This window comes from Nyctibius grandis, chromosome 1 (assembly GCF_013368605.1).
Source record: "Nyctibius grandis isolate bNycGra1 chromosome 1, bNycGra1.pri, whole genome shotgun sequence".
Classification (NCBI taxonomy): domain Eukaryota; kingdom Metazoa; phylum Chordata; class Aves; order Nyctibiiformes; family Nyctibiidae; genus Nyctibius; species Nyctibius grandis.
Genome location: NC_090658.1, coordinates 114,400,880 through 114,424,770, shown reverse-complemented (window position 1 = coordinate 114,424,770; position 23,891 = coordinate 114,400,880). Strand labels below are relative to the sequence as shown.

General features: G+C 41.8%; 1 protein-coding gene across 2 annotated transcripts in view; it reads right to left on the bottom strand.

The window, feature by feature from the left end:
* RNF144A (ring finger protein 144A) overlaps positions 1–23,891 on the bottom strand; it is a 72,550-nt gene that overhangs the window by 35,485 nt on the left and 13,174 nt on the right. Inside the window, exons 2-3 of one of the 2 annotated variants that reach the window (XM_068403709.1) lie at positions 16,026–16,115; positions 15,221–15,260 (exon numbers count right to left, since the gene is read on the bottom strand). The gene's annotated coding sequence lies outside the window, so the exon portion shown is untranslated. The remainder of the gene's footprint in view (positions 1–15,220; positions 15,261–16,025; positions 16,116–23,891) is intronic. The other variant, XM_068403719.1, reaches the window with a different exon arrangement.

The window sequence follows — 23,891 nt, the reverse complement described above, 5'->3', positions numbered from 1 at the left end:
AAATTGTGGTCAGGCAGAAGGGAAAGAACTGGAAGACCCAAAGGTATGGAGAAAAAAAAAACAATATGTAATTTAATAAAAAGAAAAAAAAGTGGTGAGAAGGAAGACAGAACACAGAAAAGACAAGGGAGAAATGAGAAGAAAAGAGGGGAAAAAGACTTTTTTCCTGTCTGTTCCCAGAAGTGTATTTTGTTGTACAGAGTACAGCAACAACTGAAGTGGAATTCCACTGCTTTATGCCCCAAACATTCAACATCCCCAAAGGATGACATGAATAAGATGTGGTAATATTAAGGAACATTGCTCAGAATTCGCATGTCTAGTCAATGTCTGCTATCCAAGATATTATACGAGACCAGGAGCAGCAGAGCACCTCAGGCAAGAGCTCGGAAGTCCTTGCACCATCCCATTTCCCAGCAGTGGAGTCCCAGACCCTCAGCACACCTCAGGGCACTCTCAGCAGCCAGAGAGACAAGGTCTCAAGTTAATTTGAAACAGCTAGGCCAAGATGATATGCATTTTAAAAGCATCCTACTTCATGCTGAGCAGGAAAATTCCACCCACCATTGTACTGGAGAACAGCCTAGACACCGCAGCACAGGTATATCACCTGGGTCTGAAACTGGCACAAATGCAACACATTTTCATCTGGAGAGAATAAGCCCACCCATCTCATTTGCTTGCTTTAAAAGTCATGAACCCATTAGATCCTCATTAAAAACTCCCATGAACTTTAATGCAATTCCTCATTAAAGACTCCCATCAACTTTAATCCAATGAACCACTACCTTTGAATACTAGGGCCAAGACCAAGGTACCATCTATGAATTATTGTGGCAACCACTAAGCTCATGCAAAAGTGTGGAAGACTACTGGTTAAATCATTAACAGTTGAAATGTTTAAGCTCTGTAAGTATCTTAGAGACAGGAAAATCAGCTGCACACAGAATCTAGGAAATAAGAAAGATTTTCTCCATATGAAGAGTGACACTACACTCCATTGTTCCTCTTCTCCCCAGATTTCAACAAACCAGAACAAGACTACATGATTGAAATAGTAGTGAGACTCTGAGGCCAAGTACAGATTAAAACACCTTACTGGCATCATGACCAAACGAACAAGAGTTCAGGAAAAACATCCCAAACCTTTCCTCTCCACTGAATACCACAAAAGCAGTGTAATCTTTCTTGAAAGGAGTTATGATATGAATAACCATTTCAGCAGATGCCAGCAACAACCAGGAGACTTTCAGAGTGAAAAAGCAACATCCTGTTGACTTGGCTTTTTTGGTTATCAGAAGACAAAACCAGAACCAGTCAAACACATTTTCCTGGCTGAACGTTTTCAGATTTTGCTTCTACTGGAAGAAAGCTGATGGTTACTAAGTTTTCAGATTTACAGAGTATTCTGAACCTTGTAGCCACTACCTTTGTTAACAGAATTCTTGCTCAAAACCATGGACACACCAAGGGTGATGCAGCTAGTGTTCATCAGCGAAGGCAGGCAGTTCAGAACGCAGTTAAGTTCTACTCCAAATTAACATGGATAAGAAGATAGTTTCATGTTTTCCAGCTGTGAGCTCCCATTGTAGTTATGGGCTGTAGATGCCTACTTTAGGGTGAGCTGACTATTTTAGCAGTTCTGCTGGCCATACCAACTAGAGCTCTACTACTGGCTACAGGTAACCTAGTAGCCACCTGCATTTAAAATACCTTAAATTCCACCCATATGCCTTGCCCTTGTGCTGGTCCTCACTCTCCCACAATGAAAGGAACCTAGGGTGAATCGATCAAACAACATCTGTAAGACATCTTAAAGTGAGGTGTAAGATGAAGCCAACCTAAAAGAGAATGGTCTTAACCAGAGCCAGTTGTAATCTAAGCATGCAACTCGCAGCTGCAACAAGCCCCAAACACTAACAGTGAGAAGTCACTCATGACTCAATTGTTTTCTAGCTTGTGAAGGCAACAGCAGTAACAAGGGCACAGACAATTCCACTGCTTTCTAGGGTAACATCTTATTTTATTATTTTCCAGAAACTCATGGACAACCCAGTCAAAAACAACTGCCTTGCTATGCCTTTCCTCCCATCCCTAACATTTTTCCATGTTTTTATTTTTCTCTTCTCCAACTCCTTCCTCCTCCACCCCTTTCCTTGCTTCCTCCTATTCTTTCCCTCCTCTCTGCTTACAAGGAACTGATGAATTAGTGCACTCTGAGCTGTCTCCACACTAGCAACAAAGCTTCAAACTGCTCCTTACTGATTTAATGTACCACAAGGTTTTTCCTCCTCCACAGTTGACTCTCGCAAAAGTAAGAGCTATGTTTACACAAAACCCAAGTAACACCAAGCTTGAGCTCTGTGGGTTTTTAATTTGTTGCAGGGAAGGGAAGAGAAAATCCTTGGAAGTTTAAAGCTAAAAATCATATTTAAAGCTATGTAAAATTACTGAGAAAATGCAAATATAAGCAAGGGGAGTGAAGCCCTAGTTCTGACTGAGACACTCAGAGAGGCCAGCTGAGTAATTCTCTCGTTTCCACCAGTCAAAATTGTCTTTTTCCTTGCGACTATGGCAAAAACACATGCTTGGTGCGCTGCCCAGTATTGTACTTCCATAGCACTTGACAAGTCTCAGATGGAAGAACAAAGTACATGGGATTGAAAATACCCACTGCAAGCCCTCTTGCTGTCTTACACTTGTATACTAACAGCAAAGCTCAAGTTTGAACAACAGTTCACATCCAGCCTGTAAGACAACACATACACAAGTACTATCCCTTCATACACCACGCTTGAACCGCAAAGCAGATACGCTGGTAGCTGAAAACAGCATGCAGAGTGAGGTGAAGTCTGGTTAACTTACCCACAGCTGTCTTTGTTCCTGTGACTTAACAACCACCACAAAATTCCAGGCAGATATTTGTAAGAGCATTTTTCACAGCTCCCAGCGTGGACAGCGAGTTCCCAGTCTCATGCTCCAGATCTGCCCCTCAGATTAGTATGAAATTCTCCCTTGTTCTGAAGGGTTATCTTCCACTAACAATATTAAGAGGGAGAAGAACCAACAGAGCACATATAGTCAATAGGACTAGGAAGGAAATATTGCCAAAGTGCAAGAAAAGAGAAAGACTCTTCATAGAAAGAGTAAAACTTCATAGAAATGTCTTGTGCAGTAATCACAGCCATCTGGAAAATTACTTCTACTTTTTCCAAAACTATGCCTAAAACAGCAACTCTAGCTGGAAGCTGGATGGCTTCACGGCAGAAGTAACAGCTTCCACCATACCATATCGCACTGTGCATCAGCTATGAACCAGAACAGCCCCTCTAGTCTTCAGAGGACAGAAAAGTAGAGTGTGTTTGAATTAGATGTCATGGTATACAAACTCACTCACCATGTTGGTGGGACACACCAGACTAAGCATAAGGAGAAACCTAGGATGGGATTCAGGCTACCTCAGATAGTCACCCTATTTTTGGTGCAAAAAGAAGCAGATTTTCTAAGATAACTGCCTATATTACCTAGTCAGTGAGGAAGGAAAGTGATCTGAAGGCCTTCAGAGGGAGATTGTGTGTCTAGTATCAGGCACCTCAGCCAAAGGAAAAAAAGCCACCCAAACAGAAGAAAACCCACCACATCTTTCTGGAAGAATTCCATCTCCTGACAATAAATCCAATGGCTTGGGCTGTGTGCAATGGGCTGAATTACAGATCAGTAAGATCTTTTTTTTCCTCAGTGTTTGAGAGAGAAAAGGGCATGTAGTAATAGGACGAGAGAGAATGGTTTTAAACTGAAAGATGGTAGATTTAGATTAGATATTAGGAATAAATTCTTTACTGTGAGGGTGGTGAGACACTGGAACAGGCTGCCCAGAGAAGCTGTGGATGCCCCCTCCCTGGCAGTGTTTAAGGCCAGGTTGGATGGGGCTTTGAACAACCTGGTCTAGTGGAAGGGTGTCCCTGCCTGTGGCAGGGGGGTTGGAACTAGATGATCTTTAAGGTCCCAGCCAGGTTGGATGGGGCTTTGAACAACCTGGTCTAGTGGAAGGGTGTCCCTGCCTGTGGCAGGGGGGTTGGAACTAGATGATCTTTAAGGTCCCTTCCAACCCAAACCATTCTATGATTCTAAAACTCTGATACAGCCTGCTCAGTACATCCTGCAAACAGGATCTAGCCTGATCGACAGTACTAGCTACTCACTCTTTCTCTTAATAGTAGTACCAAACTTAATAACAGGTAACAGAGGAAAAGATTTGAGAATTCCTGAAGCTCTCACCAAATAGTCAACCCTTCATATCATCTGATGCTTCACATGATAAAAACTACACCTATCAGCTAAGACATTTTATAACAAACTTCTGTTTTGTTATGACACTTTATAACAAACTTGATGCCTCTGGATTCAAATTTCTCTCTGTGCACTGTTCAAATCCAGTTGATCATTTCCTTGCACCCTCCCAAAAGTTTTTTCTTTGTCTTTTTATCTCCTTTCCTATACATAATATTGATCTAATTTTCTCCTGCTTGAAGCAGCCTGCCCTCTTCCCATCACATCTGCATCACAATCCAGTACTTCAGTCTCACCTCCACTGCACAGTAGCCAAGGCAAGGTAGCCCAGGTCAGCCAAACACGAGAGGTCAGGGTGTTCTACTAGGAAACTGGCTTGGGACAAGTTTTCCTCTTCTCTCTGGGGAAGGAGCAGTTTGCCTTTTTTAAGCACAATGTTACAAAATTTAATTATATTATGGCCTATGTTAATATCTGAGCCATGCTAGCTTGGTGAATAACGTGTTGTTCTTCCCAAGTTTCCTTTCACACATTACAGAATTATATTTTCCAACTACTTTTCTCCAAGTCATGTCCCGATGTGACATTCAACCAGCACACGCCTGGGCACAGACCTGTCACTCACATGGGCTACGGAACTTACAGGCAGACTCTTATTATGGAATAACACCTTGATTAGAGGCAGACATCTAATTTGGTCTGGTTTCTTTCTACCCTCTTATTGATGGTCCAGTCAAGTCATTTAGCACAGGCCTTGGAAGACCTTCAACAAACACAATCAAGAGAAAGTTCTTATGTCACTGTGAACCACTAAGATTGCACACACCAAAAAAAAAAGGATGATCTAGTGATTAGAACATCACCCGAGTTATAAGAAACTACTGATAACCTCTTCTGCCTCAAACTTACTGCATAACTGAGCAGTTCACGCAGTTTAGTAGTGCCTCAGACAGACACATCAGCTGGTACCTACCACACCACATAGGCTGGTAGGGGGATGAGGAGTGCATTAGCTGCCTGAGCGCATACTTTCCTTCTCCTCTCACTCTGCAGCGTGAGAATCAGCATTTGCAGCATTTTCAGAGGTATAATAATGTATTAGCTTCAACATCAGCCCCAGCCCTAGCCCTTCACAGCAATATTACTGTTGCACAGTAACGTTTCCTGCCTTGCTGGTGGCTTTTTTTTTCCCTGCCCGCATTTAACAATGTTTGCAGTTTAACACGTGGACCTGTGTACTGCAGAAAGCAGAAGCACTGTAGCAGCGTGTGGCAGAGGCCGTGCACAATGCCTCTGCAGCAGCAAAGACCGAAACCGAAGGCTGAAGCTTTCAGGCACAGAGAGACAGCATAAAGCATAAGGGGAAGAAAGGAAAGAGCATAGGTTCACCACAGTGGGAACACTCCCTTCAGGGCTCCCCATGCTGCAGTTGTCTAGATAACACGTACCGATAAGTTACAGACCTTTGATTTCAGGAACACATGCAGAGGAATGCTATTGGGATTTTCTCCATACCACTTTGTACACTTGAGCATAGATCGTAAAAATCAATAGGTGTTCGGCCTTGGTTTATTACTTCTAGTTTTCATTTAGTTTTCTCCTCTTACTCATTGATTAATTGTAGTAAATTAAGATGCTTTTGGAGGTTGAACTATAGTTTTTCTTTCCTCATTTATAACATAACCTTAAGAATAAACTACTGGCAGTTCTACATTTGTAAATGGCCTTCCTTGCCAATTAATTCATTTAGTAAGGACAGTATTGAGCTGATTAGGACTTTTTGTTTTTTTAACCTTTAATATTATGGAAGAGACTTGGCTTTTGAGTTACCTAAACAGAACAGATGTTGAAAATTATTAAAGGCAAATATCAATATAGAATAAGAAAACATCAGTATAGAATAAGCTATCAAAAAATAATTTAAATCAAGCTTTTCTAACATATCAGCATAGTTGATTGGAATTGCAACAAAAATATAAATAAAATAAATTAAAAAAAAAAAAAGCATGTTGATTTACATGTCACTGCATTGCTAGAAAGAGAAAACTGAAGGTACTTAAGTCAGTCCCTTAGACCTTCTACATACCCATATAATTCATCCTGCTAAAGAGGGAACACCTCAGGTAACAACGAAGCAATGCAAAAACACCCAATGTGATCAGAGTACTTGACTTTGCTATAGATTTGATATACAGTGAAAGTGACAGCCTACTCAAGACAGGAATCGCCTGCTAACATTTTGCATTGCCTTTTAGCACTCCTAGACCGTATTAACCCCTTCTCCAAATTAACGCACACATTGCAACAGGTACTCAGTTCTGGCGTGTTGGGTATATCCCATGCTGCGCATTTACAGGAACAGTTTTGGTTTGTGGCTCTGTGCGAGCCACCTGCACTCTGCTCAATCTGTAACTTCTACCTGCTCATGAGAGTGGGCAGGGAGGATACTGAAACACAGCCCTCACTGCATGCTTCTTATGGGTGGCAGTGCTGACCTGCTTACTAGCAGAGAGCACGCTGGGCACAGGCATGGAAAACACATTCTTCACAGGTTCCCAGAAGAGAGATCTGGCATGCAGCATAAAGTGAGAAATTTGCATAGATTTATTCTGGCAAGGATGAAAAACATTTCTAGGGCAGCTTAAGTTTGTGCTCATCATTCTAGGGGTTTATAAAGAAGAGCTTTAAAAACAAAACAGTCAAACAATGAGTTTTCTTCAGTGAGTGTTGATGGTTTTTAAAGGAAGCTAACATTACCAGAATTAAGTAATTTTACTTCCTAAAGAAGGAAACAAAATAAAGCAGCGACACATATTTAAAGCATTGATATATATAATATATTCCCTAAGCCACTTCATAAGATGAGCTCCTTCCACAAGTCCAAGTGATCAGTCCATTACCTAAAAGGTAAAGTTTGTCCCACAAAAACAATACCCAGAAAACAGCTAATAGCTCTTTGAAGACATGCTCCTCCCTACGTAAATAATCTACTTCAAGCCTTTCACCTTGGACATCAGTTATGTTTGAACAGTCCTTTTCAGAAGCTCAACAGATACTCAGATGGTTGCTCTGCACTGTCACAGCCAGTTCACTAACAGTAATCAAGCAAACTACCTTAAACACTAGGTCAGGTCTTGCTCCATATTGTAGGATACCCAGAATAGGGTCAGTATCACCCACAGACTGCAATCTCCTCTGTGGGAATAGGTTTTACTTTTTCTTTTTTTATTTAATGTTTGCATAGTGCATGCGGCAGTGGACCACAGGTTTCAGAAGTTAACATCAACACAAAGTTATAAAACTATTAAACTAATTTTAATACACTTGGTACTACATTCTCTGCCTCAAAAAATGGATGAGTAGCCGAATTTAGGGGACAATCATTTTCTCTAGACCCACTTGGGTGTCAGAAAGTATCCTTGAAACAACAGTATTTTTCTGAGCTGTTCTGACTCCTGTAGCTTTCTCCCTTTTGCATGCAGCCTAAAAAAAAGCAGAAGTAATCACATCAACCATTTAACATTATTTCAATGTTAAAAAATAAAGCAGAAAAGCCTTAGTAAAACAAAATTTTTCTAGAAAAAGTTATTATTAAAAATTCTTAAAAAGGCTGAATTAAAAAATGGTAGTTAAAGATATTCTGCACTTTCCAGAGGCCACGTGTTGAACATTTTAGATAGTAGGAATCTTTCCAAGTTCAACTTGTGCTTTCCCAAACCAAACAAGACATAAACCACAGAAGCCTGCCCTCTTTTCAGCTTCTGGGAAGATCACAGATGAGGTCGTTCATTATGGTCCCAGCCACGTAACGTGGTACATACACACACACCACCCACCCAGCTCTTGAGACATACCCCCCTATTTAAAGGGAATCTACTGTACTAAGAAATGAATCTTTTTTGGTAAGTGCTGTAATTGTTACTTTTTCCTATTTACTTTCATGGTCACCATAGAGTTTTATGTTAAGGAGATCGTGAAAGAGCAGCCACATTGGTCTGACATACCAGTTTAAAATAGAGACGTTTGGAAAGGAATTGCTCCAGAGGTTCTAAACTAAACACCATGGATTGCAACCCACTGCTTAAAATTAGCTTTTGTGGTTTCTTTTTAGATATTCCTAGTAACAAACTCAATCTGCTTGCTCTCTCTTGGTTGACTTTATTGCACCTAGCAATCTAGGAGGCCAATAATAGACATTTCATTTAAAATATCGCTATTAATGTTCCTAAAGATAGCCTATTACATGAGTAAGCTGTGTCCCAGGCCTGAAATCATTCTCTAGATTTTTTTAGTTTCCAAAGGACAATAAGCACTTGGCTAGGAGTTAGGAGCTCTACATGCTTTTAAGATGAAATAATTTGTCAATATTAAAACTAGACAGGAAAAAACTTTCAGAGGGAAGGAACTGAACCCTGGAATGTCTTTCAATTCCTATTCTATATTTAATGAAAAGAAGCCCCACCAAAGAACAAGTGTTTAACCATCAAAGGTATCCCACATTTCTTTCCTGAAATCCTTGGTTAACCTACATTGTCTACTAATAGAGTATTTTGCCCTAGTTAATTGGCAAAGGCAGCCCTTTAGTTTCTTTCCAGCAGGAAACCAATTAAATAGATTCAAGAGCAAAGCAGTGCTACTTTAAAAACAAACAAGAGGGAGGAGCAGAGAAGCTGGCTGCAGCTTCTCCAAAAGAATTGGAACAAGCATTTGTTTAAAAATTGGAGACACAAGGGCAGTGCATCTCCTTTACACCAGTCAGCACAAACGGGAGCAAGAGCACCGCAACTTGAACAAAGGTGCCTGGTAGGCTTCAGATCTCATTTAGGTGGGAAAGGGCAGAGCACAGCAGTGTAGGAACACCCCACAATGCAACAGAAGGTGGGAAATTCAGGGTTTCTTTCATCCATACCAAACTCTGTTCTAAATGGCAAATAAGGAGATTTTTGCACCAGACTTACTGCACCAGCTGTAAGCCAAGGCAATGCTACATAAGCTTTAAGCTTCTGAAGTCTAATAGCTGAAGTCACACGGTTGAGTTAATGGGGAGTTTGGGAATATGACTAACAAAGCAACTAGGTCAGTAACACTAACTACAGGCACATTGGTAGTCTATCCATACTTTAGAAGTACAAAAAACCCAAACCCCACTAATGAAGGTCTACAGAAGACAGTGAAAACACGAGAAGGACATGCAGACCAGGAAACATCCAAAGACAAGATTTAACAACATATAAACCATATGCTGACCACATTGGGCTTCTATGTGGTTGTTAGCAAATGAATAAAAGTAACTAACCATTTGTAAAAATGCCTAATAAAGATGACAAAAAAAATCAGTAGGAAAAAAGTAATCATGAAGCAATATAAAAGGAATCAATTACGGTCACAGAAAAATAGCACGATCGCGAGGATTCAGGCTGCTGGGCAGAGACCTCTTCCCCCACTTACTGGTCAACAATATAAGCTCTTGCGCTTGCACACAACACTTCAATACTGAGTAACAAACGGGACTTAACTTCTAACTATAGATTTAAACCAATGGAGGTGGTTTAAGGAGGATGCACCAATACCTGCTAGCGACCTGAAATAACCAGGAGGCCTGGGTTCCTGCAAAGCCAGCAGTGGTCAGAGACTCGTTAGATGGAAAAAGCAGGCAAAGTGGTATGCAGTGCATAAGGCAATATAATTATCCTGTGTCACGGGCAGTTTGTGTTCTTTCTCCTGCCTTCTCTAATAATACTCAAAATGAAACATTTTCTTCTGGGGAGACTGGCTTTGTGTTTTGGTTAAAGAAAGCAGGGTTGAAAAGTGGGTGGTGTGCTTGGAACAGCAAGTGGTGAGGTTTGAGAGGGCTCCAAGTTCCTGGAGAAGTTCCTTCCACAGACCCTGAGAAAACTACTTTGCTTGCACAGCTCAGCTTGTGCCTGTGACAGACCAGCCACCAACCTGTTTCTTCCTCAGCCCTAGGCTCTAGTCTTTACAGAAATGGGAACCAGGACCTCAGAATTATGACAGATAGATACATTAAAAGGACTACCGATTAACATGGCAAGCTGTAAATCAGCCTTTTACCATGGTGGCAAAGCAAATGGATGAAGCTGACAGGTCCTCTTTCTGAGATGCAAAGTTCTTTGGCAGCTTCATTCCCACTGACAGTTCTTATCCTGCAGGATGGTTTTAAGCCAACCTTCAAATTTTATAGAAAAGTGAAACTAGATGGAGACATGCAGAAAACAAGACAGAATTAAAGAGAAAAGAAGGAAGAGCTCAGTTTCTACCTATTGGGGTGGGAGGAAGATTCAGTAATACTGAGACGAGAGCAAACACGAAGGGAGCTTTTGAACTGGTTTCACTTGGAAGGAGATGGCATCAATATACTAACAGGAGAATGAAAGACTGATCAGAGATAAAATCACAGGCCCCAGTGTAATGTCTGAATCTAGGTAGGGGCAAGAATATTGCTCAAGTACTGTTGTAATAAATTGGTGTAAGTTGCATTCAAAAGAAGTAGAAAAAGTGGAAGTTCTGCTTGTGAAAGCTTAGGAACTGGCTTTGTTATGCAGCAACGAGATCCCTTTGCACCAGACAGACAATTGCTACAAGGACTGGTATGCAGTGGTTGCCTAACTCTTCTCTATGAAGGTCAAAACACACAACAGCAGGCAAGTGTCCTCTTTCCCTACTTTGTACATTGCCAATACATTCCAGCACATTTAAGTACTGGAATGCTACTGCTTTTCCCTGTTGCTTTGTGCATCTGCAGTAGTCAGCATCCCCTACTCCCTTCTCACTCGCTGGACAGGAGAAAAAAAATTAACTATCCCCAAGTCCACTGACTCTTCTAATCCATTGTTAACAGAAAAGTGGCCAGTTATACAGAACCTGGAACAAACTATTCAGAGAGACAATTTCACATATACACAGAATCTGTTCAAAAAGTAAACATTTGCAGCCAGATTTCAGTTCTACAGCATGCAAAAGGAGAGAAATAACTCCCATTTAGGTTTTGGCATATGGTACAACCCCAAAACATTTTATTCAGTCTGAACTTACTAGAAACTAATACTAAGTTTAAAAAAAAAAAAACAACCAAAACCCAGCAAAACCAATAAAAAATTAAAAAGAGAAAATTACCTCCAATATTTGAAATAAAACCTCAGAAATGCAACCTACAGCTATTTATTTCAACAGGATGATAAGTTCTTCTGTAGTAATAGTGAGACATTCAGAACTAAGAATTAAAAACCTTGAAGACTGAGAAACCCTTGCCTGGTTAAGACCACTCCATGTTGCTCTGCACAAGCCACAGACCTGCACATACAAACAACCAGGCAAACAAAGGAATGCAGATGGCTCTAGAATGAGTTACTTCAAAAATTTTGCTTACTAAAAAGAGTCCTTTCCCACCTTCAAACCTTTCTTTGCTATTGGGGGAGATTTTTTGTGAACTAAACCAAATAAACAGGTTTAGTTTTACATTCTGTTTCACAAACTATAATTAAAAACAAACTTTATTTTGTGGCTGCTGCCACAGAATGAGTTTGTCACCTCTGGAGTGCAGTTCTTCCTTCTGGTCACAGGCTGAAAAAACACTACTTGACTTATGCAGGCAGATTTTATTTACATCTTTACTAAATTTCATTTTAGCTATCAAAGTTTTCTATATTGGACCGAGCCAAGCTGTGCCTTTGGCTACTGCTACAAGATACAATAATAATAATAATGCAAATTATGAATGTGTCACTGGAGCTAAATCATCCCCACTGCACACTTGTCACTAAATTATGGTACACTGACTCACTTATAGAGGTCTCAGCTGCCATTAGGGTTACAGACAGCTATTTAGAAAATATTATCTTTATCTGAAGCAAAGCCAAAATATTTTGATTGCTTCCTTCCACAGCAAAATGAAACATTATAACTATTTTTAGGTTATAAACAATGAAACAGAAATAAACAGCTCCATAAGAAAGCCCCACAATTTCAAATCAACACTAGATCGTTAGAGAAGAATTTTGCCTTTTACTGGCAAACTCTGACTTTCCCCATCTGCTCCCTTCTAACAAGCTGGAGCAAGCTACATCTCTGAAAGCAACTCTAAATAAGATGCACAAGCTTTCTCTCTAGATGCTTAGGAAATATCAGTGAGTTCTGCCACTATGTTCACTACCACACTGACTGAAGTGGTGGGCTCTTGCCTGATAGACAAGGAAAATCAGAGGGCCACGCTCCTCTGTTTTGCATTAATAGTCTAAACTATGTATGGTATGTTCTTGTTCATTACACAAATACCTCATGATCATCCGTATGCCACAAATATTTTCCAATTTCCCTGCCAAGATATGCTCCATTTCAGTAATCCTTCAGAACCATTTCAGCGAAATAGGGTTGGCAGGCAGCAGAAAGATTCAAAACTCAAGGCACATTTCAGCTATGTATGTGCACAATGTCAGAGCTGCTCTCACAGAAGCCCACAAAAGATTGTAGAAGTCCGCAGTTGTTTCACATTTGGCAGAACAATTACACTAAACTGAGGTTTCTACTTATTTAAGAAGAAAAAAAGACAGACCAGCTCTGCATGCTCTTCCAAGAGATTGGACAAAGGTCCCAAGAGTACTTTATGCACACTTTTCCCCTTGTGTTTCAGAAAAGGGGATATGGTGCCTGGAGAGGTTTGAGGATCTTTAGAAACATCTCAGAAGAAAACTAAACAAGCAGGGAGGCTGGAACAAGCTTCACTGCTGATAAGAACATGGTGGGGAATGGGTGCAGAGGCAGACCGCTACGCCTGAAGGCATGGGACTCTTGAGGGAGAGAAGGCTAACGGAGCTTGGCTTCACATAGGGAGCTCAAGAAGAGATACAGTCACTCCCTGCGTATACGTGATGCATGGTAATGTACATCACACAAAGGGAGAGGAATTATTTACGCTAAAAAGACATCATTGACCACAAGGACAGACATATATAAACTTGCCGTTGTACATTTATTATAGAAAATTTCTTCAAGTTTCTAAGTATCAGCATTATATGTTTCTATTACAGCTTTCCAAAAGTAGGGAAAGCAGAAATACTGATTACTTGTAAGCTGAAAGTTTATGAAAAGAATTATACTATCTACAGCCCAAACTGTGAGGGACCCAAGAAATCATTTCCACTTCTCAGTATTTAAATTTTAAATCAACTAGTTAAAAAGAAAGCAATGAAACTATAGAATTGTTTTTTGAACCTCAACTTGCTTTTTAAGCAAGGGACACTGAAAACAATATCAGACATTTTGGTTTTAAGTTAAATTTAATCTCTCTTCCTTTTTTCCCCATTTTGTTTTTCTGCTAGTAAAAAAAGATGAAACAAAAAAGATTTTTTCACTTAGTACTAAAAAAGTGAGCAGAAAAAAAAAAACAGATGAAAAATATTTCAACAAGCTTTGCAATGAAACAGTACTTCTTTACACTAAGACATGTTACTCAAGCTGAGCATCCAGCTTGTTATATTAAAACCTCAAATACTTAAATGCAAGCCAATGAGGGCAGGATTATGTTTTCTTCACAAGAGGTTTTTCCTGTGATCAGAAAATGTCAAGCAAGAACAACATTACACTTCAATAATTGCTGCCCGGGGCTTGGATGGGTGGACTCTTCGATGGGTTAAAAAGTGGTTGGATGGCCGAGCCCAGAGAGTGGTGGTGAATGGGGCAAAGTCCAACTGGCGGCCGGGCACTAGGGCCCAGTTCTGGGGCTGGTGCTGCTCAATATCTTCGTAGATGATCTAGACATACGGATTGAGTGCACCCTCAGCAAATTTGCAGATGACACCAAGCTGGGTGGGAGTGTCGATCTGCTGGAGGGTAGGAAGATCCTACAGAGGGATCTGGACAGGTTAGATAGATGGGCCAAGACCAACGGCATGAGGTTCAACAAGAACAAGTGCCAGGTCTTACACTTTGGCCACAACAACCCCATGCAGCTCTACAGGCTGGGGGAAGAGTGGTTAGAAAGCGGCCTGGCAGAAAGAGATCCAGGGGTGCTGATGGACAGCCGGCTAAACATGAGCCAGCAGTGTGCCCAGGTGGCCAAGAAGGCCAATGGCATCCTGGCCTCTATTAAGAATAATGTAGCCAGCTGGTCTAGGGAAGTGATCGTTCCTCTGTACTCGGCACTGGTGAGGCCGCACCTTGAATACTGTGTCCAGTTCTGGGCCCCGCACTTCAAGAAAGATGTTGAGGTGTTGGAGCGAGTCCAGAGGAGGGCGACCAAGCTGGTGAAGGGTCTGGAGGGTGTGACCTATGAGGAACGGCTGAGGGAGCTGGGGTTGTTTAGCCTGGAGAAGAGGAGGCTCCGAGGTGACCTTATTGCAGTCTACAACTACCTTAAGGGAGGTTGTAGTGGAGTGGGAGTCGGCCTCTTCTCACAGGCAACTAGTGATTAGGACAAGAGGACATAGCCTCAAGCTTCGCCAGGGGAGGTTCAGGTTGGACATTAGGAAGCATTTCTTCTCAGAAAGGGTTATTAGACATTGGAATGGGCTGCCCAGGGAGGTGGTGGAGTCACCATCTCTGGATGTGTTTAAGAAAAGACTGGACATGGCACTTAGTGCCATGGTCTAGTTGACATGGTGGTGTCAGGGCAATGGTTGGACTCGATGATCCCAGAGGTCTCTTCCAACCTGATTGATTCTGTGATTCTGTAATAATTAAGCCAAGAACATGAGTTTCAAAGGAAAGGAGGAAAAAAAATTTAAAATCTGCCAGTCTGTAAATATATTACTTTTCAATAATATTTCCAGAAAATGCATGCATGAGAAAGTGGCATTGCTTGGGGAAATGGAAAGCTACCAACAGCAAATCACGACCTCAGGCAAATGAAGCATCTAAAAATGTCATTATTTCTGCATGCAGCCATGTAGTAGAGTAAGCATAATACAGCACTTACTTCCAGCTCTAGTGATGTTTACAGAATCATCTTTTCCAAACTGCAAACAGAGAAATTGATGGACTTTAATTATTTAAATAGGATTTTTACTGCCTTCTAGAAGACAAGATAAATATGGACTACTTTTTTTTTATTAAGTAGAAATGCATTTATCAAATGTATCAACAATTTGCTATGGAGTACATATAGATCTGTAGCCACCTCAAAAAGAAAATAACTTCTCTATTATCTCACTTCCTTATTTGGAGTATTGTTTTACTGCTGTTTAAAATTGAAAATGTAGTGTTGTGGGACATTAAACTATTAAGTCAAGAACCATATATGAAAGTAAAACAGGCTCTGTTATAGGGATATAAAGATACATACTATATATGTTATAAGAGATAAAAATAAAAGCCTAGTGAATCCATTTTAGGTAGTTCCATAAAACTGTGCTTCAAAGACAGTTATCAAACTGCACCAAAACAAGTCTTTCTGCGCCTTGGACTTTGCTAGGAAGTTAACTATAACGCAGATTTTGTCTCCATTTAATTGGTAAATGAGCCAACCCTTTTCATTCTAGGGCTCCATAATTAAAAGCAAACTTTGACAAATTCACTCCTCTGGAGTAGTTTGGGCTATGTGGTTTTGATTTTCATGGGGGAACACAACAGCAGTTCCAAAGACTATAAAACCCATCTCTCAGGCACTTTCCCCCCCCAGCTCCCATTGGCATAAGAGCCCTATGAAAGAGCGGCTGCATTGGAAACTGCATCTGTCTGTACCCACGCCAAGTGCTGTCGAGACAGTCAATGCAAACACCTACCACAACAATCTCTCCTTTGTCAGTCACAGGGATCCCATGAGAAAGCACCAACCAGTCTAGGAATTTGGCTCAAGGTAGCATTAGACAAGCCTGCAAAACAAAAAATAAAGGTCAGACTTTATTTAGATTGACTGTGTAAAACCGGAACTAACAGCTCCATTCTGTCAATAAGCTTTCCAAATTGCATGGTAGCACAAATGGTCTTAGTGCAGAAAGAGAAAATTCACCTCTTAACCCGTTCTGCTCTCTGCACTTACTGGCTCAGTTTGCACTTACCAGCTTGGGAAGACTAATCCCATCACACAAGATTTTTTTTTTTTTAATGCAATGGGTTTCCAAGCCTGAAGGGGGAAAATGCATTTTACTATCATCTTACGTAGCGGCAGCCCCCATGATCCAGAACTTCAGGAAAACATACTCTGAAGGATCACAAATAATCTCCAGCACTAGCTTCAGGGACTTCTTATGTACAAAACCAACAGTGAACTACAACTGTCCACGCACTTAGCAAAGCGCTTCTAGAAACTGTTCTGGGAAAACATACATACAAAATCACATGCAAAGCCCACTACTTTGCGCAAAGTCAGTCTGTAGGCAGAGCATTTTAATAAATGTGATGAGATGCCAAGGAAGAGGAGGAATTCAGAACACAGGAATTGGCAGGAGTCCTAGTTTCACTTCAAGCTATTTCCCATTTTCAGGTTTGTCCAACAGTGTTATTTCTGTGAGAGAAATCATCGTCTCAGTTCCTTACCAGTGAATACTCAGAAAACCTATATCCTCAAACTGAGTGTGTAGATTTTTAACATAAAACCTGTCCTTTATTACCAAATCTAAAAAATGCAGCTTGGAATTAGTTTATAGCCAAACACACAAGATTCTGGTCTTCCTTATTGATCTTATGATTTAAACAACATGTTATTTAAAAATATTTGTAATTATTGAAGCATGCATTAACCTTTGGAACTTCTAAAATGAGCATTTAATTCCTGCAAAATTCTCATCCTCCGCTCTCCGATTTCCATTTACAGAGATGCGATATGGGAAAAATATCTACCATACTTTAAAAAAAAAAACAAAAAAACAAAAAAAACCACAAAAAACGGTAGTTAAAGGAATGGCCTGACAGCTCAGGCAACCTTTACTTGCTCAAGTTCAGATATAGATGCACGGTAACATTTTAGGCTACCAATCGGTTATTCAACCAACAGTTATGTCACCATAAAGAGGTTCCCTTCTCCCTTCTTGCACATCCTTCTCACTTTAACCTTCCCCTCCTACCTGCTTCTTGAAACAAATCCTGCTTGAAAATTAGGAAGTCTGACAAAATTGTGTTATTGCCCTCTTCCCACATTCTTTTGACATTTTAGGAGGAAAAAAAGTGACAAACAAAATCATTTTCATTACGGTATATCTGCTTGTAAAATAAGAAAACTGCTTCCTGGAGCTCAGGGTCAGAAGGACCATTGGATGCATTAGCTTGTTAACCTGAACACCACTAATTACTACGCATTTCCTAAGTACCCTGAAAGCAAGACAAGTAATTTGTACATGGCTAACAAATACTGCCCGGGCACACGACCTGCCTTGGGCTGGACGCCTCAAGAGATCCACCACTTTCTCTAATGGTGGGAAGGGAAATTTACTGATTTGAAGAGCTGCAGCCATTCACCTTTTTCCATTTAGGACTTCAGCCAGTGGTTCTAGTTAGGCCTCTCTGTACTGGGTTTGCATGGCAAGGTTTTGGTAGCGGGGGGGCTACAGGGGTGGCTTCTGTGAGAAGATGCTAGAACCCTCCCCTATGTCTGATAGAGCCAGTGCCAGCCGGCTCCAAGACACACCTGCTGCTGGCCAAGGCCGAGACCATCAGCGACAGTGCTAGCACCTCTGTAATAACATATTTAAGAAGAGGAAAAAGTTGCTGCACAACAGCAACTGCAACTGGAGAGAGGAGTGAGAATATGTGAGAGAAACAACCCTGCAGACACTAAGGTCAGTGAAGAAGGAGGGGGAGAAGGTGCTCCAGATGCCAGAGCAGAGATTCCCCTGCAGCCCGTGGTGAAGACCATGGTGAGGCAGGCTGTTCCCCTGCAGCCCATGGAGGGTAACGGTGGAGCAGATACCCACCTGCAGCCCATGGAGGACCCCATGCGAGAGCAGGTGGATGCCTGAAGGAGGCTGTGACCCTGTGGGAAGCCTGCACTGGAGCAGGCTCCTGGCAGGAGCAGTGGACCCATGGAAAGAGGAGCCCACGCTGGAGCAAGTTTGCTGGCAGGACTTGTGACCTCATGGGGGACCCATGCTGGAGCAGTCTGTTCCTGAAGGGCTGCACCCCATGGAAGGGACCCACACTGAAGCAGTTTCTGAAGAACTCCAGCCTGTGGGAAGGACTCACGTTGGAGAAGTTCATGGAGGACTGTCTCCCATGGGAGGGACCCCATACTGTAGCAGGGGAAGAGTGTGAGGAGTCCTCCTCCTGAGGAGGAAGGAGCAGCAGAGACAACACGTGATGAACTGACCACAACCCCCATTCCCCATTCCCCATCCCCCTGTGCTGCTGGGGGGGAGGAGGTAGAGAAATCAGGAGTGAAGTTGAGCCTGGGAAGAAGGGAGGGGTGGGGGGAAGGTGTTTTAAGATTTGGGTTTTATTTCTCATTATCCTACTCTTATTTGATTGGCAATAAATTAAATTAATTTTTCCCCAAGTCGAGTCTGTTTTGCCCGTGATGGTCATTGGTGAGTGATCTCTCCCTGTCCTTATCTCAACGTACGAGCCTTTCGTTATATTTTCTCTCCCCTGTCCAGCTGAGGAGGGGAGTGATAGAGCAGCTTTGGTGGGCATCCAGCCAGGGACAACCCACCACACTCTCGCTCTCTAAATAGGAGTAGGAGGAAAATAAAAAATAAAAAAAAGAAAGTAAAAGAAAATTAGTACAATATACTTTCTTGTCAAGGCAGCAAAGATGCTCAGTCTCTTCCCATACCGTCAGGGTATGGTTAGTGTTTACGATGCCTGCAAACTCCTTTCCTACAGCTCTACCACAGATGTTTTCCAGCCCTTCTGCCAGCCCTTCTTCCTTAGCACAAAACTTGTCCTGGTCAGTATTCTCAGTCATTGCATCAGCTTCATCCGACTTGGGTGTCTCCTGACCTCTTTCATCCTCTTAAAATCTTGCCCTTGCCAGCTCCTCACTCAGCACTTCACTAACCGCTCCACCAGCACTGCTTTCCTGGGGCACCCTCTCCTACTTCTATCTTTCAAAGGCACGATGGATTCTGAGGAAACAATTCCCCTTTTTATCAGCAGTGTTTGTCTCTCCTTCTGTTTGCTCCTAGGCAATTTCTTCCAGCCACAAAAATTCAGTTATCCTCTCTACAGAGAGACCTCACAGATTTACCTTCTATTTCAGGCCTCTCTCTCCTTATCCAAACTGGAAATTTCAATGCTCCTCCCTGACATTTCCTTGGAGATATCCAGCTACTAGGTTAAGCTCTACACAGAGACAGACAAACCTCTTATCTCCTCTCCCACACAAGGCTTTCCCAAGAGGCTCTTCCTTGATTAGCCAGTGTCCTGCCAGCTACCCAGCCTGCAGGCTGCTCATGATATTCAGCAAGAACCTGTACATCTAAATCCTGTAGAAAGAACACTCATAATATACATAAAATACAGTTTTTTCCTTCTGATCTCTCAGACAACTAAAATGCTCATCCAGGCACTCAAGATCTTCCTCCTTTTCTTGGGCTTCAACCAACAAAATTTGACTTTGAGTATTTCTGAAGAGACATAAGCATTGGTCATATCCTCTGCGTGCTGCCTTGCTGTTTCAACCCTTTTTTAATATTTAATTCATGTAAAAAAAACAAACTCCTTCTCTATAATTTTAATAACCTTCTCAGCCTGTTTTCTCTTGATCATGTTTTACCAGTGTTTAAGAGACAGCTGCCTACTTCTGATCAGCTGGTGACATTGTCCTCCATCACCAACAGAGCAATCTGTCTCACAGAGATGGACAGAATCACAGAATCAATCAGGTTGGAAGAGACCTCTGGGTTCATCGAGTCCAACCATTGCCCTGACACCACCATGTCAACCAGGCCATGGCACTAAGTGCCATGTCCAGTCTTTTCTTAAACACATCCAGAGATGGTGACTCCACCACCTCCCTGGGCAGCCCCTTCCAATGGCTAATGACCCTTTCTGAGAAGAAATGCTTCCTAATGTCCAACCTAAACCTCCCCTGGCGAAGCCTGAGGCTATGTCCTCTTGTCCTATCACTAGTTGCCTGGGAGAAGAGGCCGACTCCCACTCCACTACAACCTCCCTTCAGGTAGTTGTAGACTGCAATAAGGTCACCTCGGAGCCTCCTCTTCTCCAGGCTAAACAACCCCAGCTCCCTCAGCCGTTCCTCACAGATCAATCCATCCAAACTATTTTAGACATTCATCTTTGGATAAGATGAAGTCTGTCCTAAAATTACCTGCACAGGGATCCAATAGTTACAAATAAGACAAAACCACGGAAAAAATAAATAAAAGCTGCTCTCACCCCATCCTTTCCACATTAAATCACTACCAGGAATTTTTTCAGCACTAATAATTCTTGTGGCTGTTTTTCTGTACCTCCTGCAGGTTTTCAAAAGACCTTTTAAAAATGTGAAAACTAGGACCAGATACAGAATTTCAGTATTACTGTCATTAATGCCATGCAAAGAGAAAAACGTTTCTTTTATAAATCCCATCTGCCAAGGATTAAATTAGCTGTCTCTCCTCTCCCTGCAACTGGTAAAATTCTGTATCCAGCCTTATCCCCAATACCTCTGCAAAGTTGCTGCTTTCCCAGATGCAGTCTCCCATGCTATGGATGTCCAGAAACCTTGTCACTGAGAAATCTGACTGCATTCAGCAACACCCTGCATGCCTACCTTTGGTTTTACTCATCAAAAAGAAATCATTCTTTGTGACTGCTTACTTATCATTAAAATCTGGGAATGACAGACTGGTAAACAGCATAATCAGCTTTTTTTTTCCCCCAAGCTTCTGTCTTACAAATGAAACTGTTAAATGGTATACGGTCTTGGCCCTGCCCTTCTGGAGCATCTTGATACCCAGTTTATTTCCCACAGAAATCTACTTGTTTATATTTCGCAGTCAGCTGCTGCTCCATTCGCCTGGTGCACTTTCACTGACGTGCTGTAATGGTTTTCCCAACAAGAAAGCTCTATTGTACAGAGCCACAAGCTGACAGGCAGAATTAGGAAACCTGTGTCAGGCTCAGCACAGGACCAGTGACAGATGCAGAAAGAAAGGCTGTGGGATCTGCTCTCTATTTGTGTGACAGCCCATGGTTCATCTGGTTTTTGTGTCAGCCAAGAGTAGCTAGGAGGCATGAATGGCCGTGAAACTCATCTCCCTCCACTTCATGCTGTCAGAGCTGATGGTGCAGCTCACAGCCCAGCAGCCACAGGGTCCAAGGACAAAAGATTAAAGACACATAGGAAAAAGGATAAAGTTTGACAGGTTTTATGCATAAGAGTAAATTTCATCTTTGGATTCTCACCTTTACTTATGGCAGTGACATCGTGCGATTATGCAAAATGCGATGTCCTCACCAGCCTGCTTAGCCTTGTCAGGAGACCGCACTTCATACGGTCCTACACTGTCACCCCTACAGAAAGAGGGAAAGACTGCAGTGTGAAAGATGAGATCCCTCGGCAGCGACAGCTCCCGCAGGAGCCAGGGACGCAACGCACTCGTCAACGGGAAGTTCTGCTGTGCAAGGTATTTACATGCCGCAACCAAAGTCCCGTGATCTCTGTGCCAGAGAGGCTGCACAGAGTTACATCTTGAAAGACTTAAGCAGAATTTAAGCGTACAGTTTAGTGAAGAGAGAAGCGCATATGACCTTTGGGTAAAGCTCCTTGCTGCTCAGTGTCAGCCTAACTGTGCTGTCATTCAAGCCAGGAGGTGAAATTCCCATGGAGCAGAGTCTGAAGCTACCCACCCACGACAATCCTTCCCCTCCTTCCCTCAGATTTACATATCCCACATCATTTTCTCTTGGCAAGCGTTATTCAGGTTACCACAGCTGAACAGTTATTCGTCTGGCTGGTTCATGACAATAAGATGCTTTTGATCATATCAGATCAGCTGTGGGAAGCTCTTTAAAGGCTTTTTACAGAAATCAGCTACATGATTTCATGAAGACAGAAAAGCTCAAAGTATAGTGATAAAAGGTATTTTAATAGATCCATTCATACTAATACATGAGATATGGTGTGCTGGAAACAGGGAAATATATTACATTTCTAACATGATCTGGCAGAAGATTAATTGCTAGCTTTGCTTTGAACGTGACGCCTATTACTGCACTACTAACTCCCGGATGCACTTGCAAAAGAAGCCTTGTCATTTTGGATTTGTAACAAGAGGCGGTGTTAACTTGGATTTAACTAACAGTTGTACTACAATATGTGCAGTAGAAAAGCACACACAATTAAGCCTTCATGAGAAGGCAACTCCCCTCACGCACACACCTGCTCATTAAGAAGTTGGATGGAAAATGTCTTCCCTATATTTATTTTTCCCTGCAGCAAAGAACAATCAAAACCTACTGTTAACATAATGAAATCAGCATTTCATATTTATCTTACTGGAGAAGGTGTTGTAATCCTTCCAGATGATCTTCAAATGCAGTAAAGCTGATGAAACGTTGTATGGATTCCTATAACAAGGGACATGTAGGCACATCATACCACTTTGAGCAGTCTTAATACCGTGTAGGAAAAAATGGTTTTTCTGCATGGCTTGCTAGTCTAGTTTCTTAAGGAGAAATATTAAAGTAATTTGACTATGATTTGGATGGAAGTCCCAAGTGGTGTAAAAAAGTCTGATTTTGGAAAATTTCTATCCATCCCTCAGACAGGTATGAGAACATAAATCCATTTTTTTTAGTTCCTGCATTTGCAAATATTTTTTAAAGCTATTGTTCACTTGAAATACTAGAGAGAAATTAAACAGGAGTCTAAGGGCAGGTTCAGCCTGACCTAGAATTCCACACAGATTTAACCTGACCTCATTTTGACAGTCAATCACAAAGGGACCAGAGAAGTTGCTGCTCATCTCAGATACTTTGAAAAACACAAAGTATTCGACTGGAAAAAAGGTAGTATTTTTTTATGAAGGAAATTTTCATTTTAAATGCCCTAGATTCACATTCCTGCAGTCCTGAAGCACCTACATTCCTCCTTGAAACCTGAGCATACAAGAGATTGACTGGGTGAAGAGAAACACACGGGGCAACTCCTTTCAGGCCACAAAATGTCCACAAAACATGCGACAGGTACAACTGCATTTTATACAGCCTACAGACAGATGGACAGGCTCGGCAGTGGTTTGATCACTGCTGACTGGCAGCGAGCTACACAGCCAAAACAGAGGCAAAATAAGAGGCAAGAAGAAATGGATACAATGGCGTTATCCCAAAGCATACACTCCCTATAGCCCCGGAACTTTGCAGGGATACTCTCCCTACGTCTGCTGGATTAGAACTGTACAGTGACTGTCAATGCTCTTCCCCTGTATCTTGTGCCGTATCAGCACATTTACCAAAGGCACTGTATCAGTTAAGAGAGGGCTATGGTCCTTTGATGGAAAAGGGAATTAGATATGTGATTTATCTCAAGTCTTCTGCCTCAAGTTTCCCATGCAGCCTCAAAACCAAGCCAACCAACACCCCCCCTACACACACAGGAGAACACAGGGAGAGGGTATAAAAGAAGATGGGGGTGATCCAAACAAGAATTGTCACGAAGGAAAATACAGCTCTCTATACATGGTTCACAGTCCCTTCTCTGTGTACACTGC